The following is a 2,500-nucleotide window of genomic DNA, read 5'->3' on the forward strand; positions in this document are numbered from 1 at the left end:
TGCGTGCAGGATCCGAGCTCGGTCCCGTGCCTTGGCCTCCCACGGATCTTCCTTGCTGCGAGGCCGCGTCCGCCTTAGCGTGCTCCTCCGGGGGCGCGCGGGTGCGCGGATTCTCTTCGGCCGCCATTCAACGATCAACTCAGAACTGGCACGGACTGGGGGAATCCGACTGTCTAATTAAAACAAAGCATTGCGATGGCCCTAGCGGGTGTTGACGCAATGTGATTTCTGCCCAGTGCTCTGAATGTCAACGTGAAGAAATTCAAGCAAGCGCGGGTAAACGGCGGGAGTAACTATGGACTCTCCAAATGCTCACATGATGCGTCATATACGGATCCTCTCGGTCCACTCCTTAGCATCCTAGTGGTGTTGAGTGGGCGATGGTTCGCTTAGCCTCTCGGTGGGAAATCCTAGCTCTGGCCTTCACGTGGCGGGGGTCGTGAGAGGTTCTGAGGAAGGTTATGCCTTGGCATAAGTCTCCCAAAGTTCCTCGACCGACAGAGCAGGGTGTGTTTAGGGTACGGGGGTTGCCTCCCCTCGTGCCTTTGCTCCAGCTGGCCCTACAACAAGAAGTAAACGTGGTACCAGGCCTCCCACTGGAGCGCCTGTGCCAGCTGATGAGCCGCCCAGCCAGCCAACCGATGCGGGTCGAGCGCCGCTCCCCATAGTCTGCCCCGATTGCTCGCGGTCTTTTTCCACCAAGACCGGGCTCGGTGTTCATCGGCGCCATGCTCATCCATCTGCAGTCAACGCGGAGATACAGACGGGGAGGAAGAAGGCCAGGTGGTCTGAAGAAGAACTCTTGCGTTTGGCCCATGCCGAAGCAACCCTGACCATCCACGGTTGCAAGTTCTTTAACCAGGAACTCGCCAAGGCCTTTCCTGCTCGAACGCTGGAGTCCATCAAGTGCCAGCGTAGGACGAAGTCCTATCGGGACATGGTGGCAAGGTTTGTCGCCGAGCTCCCCAGTAGTGCTCATGGTTCTCATGACGCTGCGGCTGAGCCTGGTGACGGATCCCCTGTACCACACGTTCCACCTCAGGGGGATAGCGTTGACCTTGCCATCTGGTCCTTTGTTTCTGAACTCCCTCCATCGGGCCGCCGATTTCGCTCTCTTGACGCTCTTCTGGCTCTTGGTCCTACCACTAGCCGGGACACTATCCGAGCAATGTTGCTACCTGCTTTGGATGAGTTAGGGAGCATGGAACCAGCTGTCCATCAAGCTGCAAACATACGGATTCAACAGCCTCCAGAGCGGAAGCGTGCTCGACGAAGGTGGGAATATGCAGTGGTCCAGCGTGCCTTCAAGAAAAATCCGGCACGTTGTATCAACGGGCTCCTTGAGGGCACTCTTCTGCATCAGCCCCCGTCCATCCCGGGGCTGATTGAGTATTGGACAGACCTCTTTGCCCCACCTCGTGTCAGGTCTCGGCCTCCCCGGGGTGAGGGCCTGTCCGACAGGCTGTTGCCGTTCTCAAAGATGGTACCCTTCCACAAACTATGGGCTCCCATCACTGCGGAAGAAGCGGCTACTGCCCTACCACCTCGAAGCTCCGCTGCAGGCCCAGATGGTCTTACACCGGCCCAATTACGTCGCCTTCCCCGGGAGGTTTTACTTAAAATCCTGAATATCCTTCTCCTTTCCCGTTCCCTTCCATCCCGTCTCCTTCAGGCCAGGACCACCCTGCTCCCCAAGAGGACCGCCGCAGCATCCCCTGCTGACTTCCGTCCGATTACAGTGTGCTCGGTGCTAACCAGAGCCTTCCACAAGGTTCTGGTTGGCCGCCTTATGCGCTTCTGTACTTTGGATGGTCGTCAGCGGGCTTTCATCCCTCAGGATGGGATGCTTCATAACACCTTTATCCTGGATCTGGCGATGACTCAGGCGCGGAGGGCCGCCGGTTCGCTGTACTTGGCGTCCCTGGATGTGTCAAAGGCCTTCGACTCGCTTGCCCATGGGGCCCTTGGCCCTGTGCTGAGGGCCCATGGCCTGCCGGTCGAGTTCGTTGACTACATCCGGGGGTGCTATGGGGCGGGATCGACGGTTATCTGCGCTGGTGGGAAGTCGTCCGATCTGGTGCGGCCTTCGAGGGGTGTTCGGCAGGGTGACCCTCTGTCCCCCATCCTTTTTAACATGGCAGTAGACATCCTCTTATCCCGTCTCCCTGAGCATGTTGGGGCACGCATTCTCGGACGGCGAGTAAATGCTGCTGCATTCGCCGACGACCTCCTGCTGTTCGCCGAGACTCGTGATGGATTGCAGGAACTTCTTACCATCGCCACGTCGGCCTTGGGTGACCTCGGCCTTGAGGTCAACCCACGAAAGTGCTTCTCTCTCGCCCTGGTGTCATCAGGCCGGGAGAAGAAGACCAAGGTCGACGAGACAGTCATCTTTCGTGCTGGTGTCCAGAACATTCCAGCACTGGCGATGGAAGATACATTTAAGTATTTGGGACTGCAATTCACCACCGGCGGACGAAGTTTGTTCCATCCTCGGCGG

At 58.1% G+C, this 2,500-nt stretch overlaps 1 pseudogene; it reads left to right on the forward strand.

Moving 5' to 3' along the window:
• The window catches only part of LOC126443963 (large subunit ribosomal RNA), a 7,769-nt pseudogene that overhangs the window by 2,575 nt on the left and 2,694 nt on the right, over positions 1–2,500 (forward strand).

This window comes from Schistocerca serialis, unplaced genomic scaffold (genome assembly GCF_023864345.2).
Source record: "Schistocerca serialis cubense isolate TAMUIC-IGC-003099 unplaced genomic scaffold, iqSchSeri2.2 HiC_scaffold_206, whole genome shotgun sequence".
Classification (NCBI taxonomy): Eukaryota; Metazoa; Arthropoda; class Insecta; order Orthoptera; family Acrididae; genus Schistocerca; species Schistocerca serialis.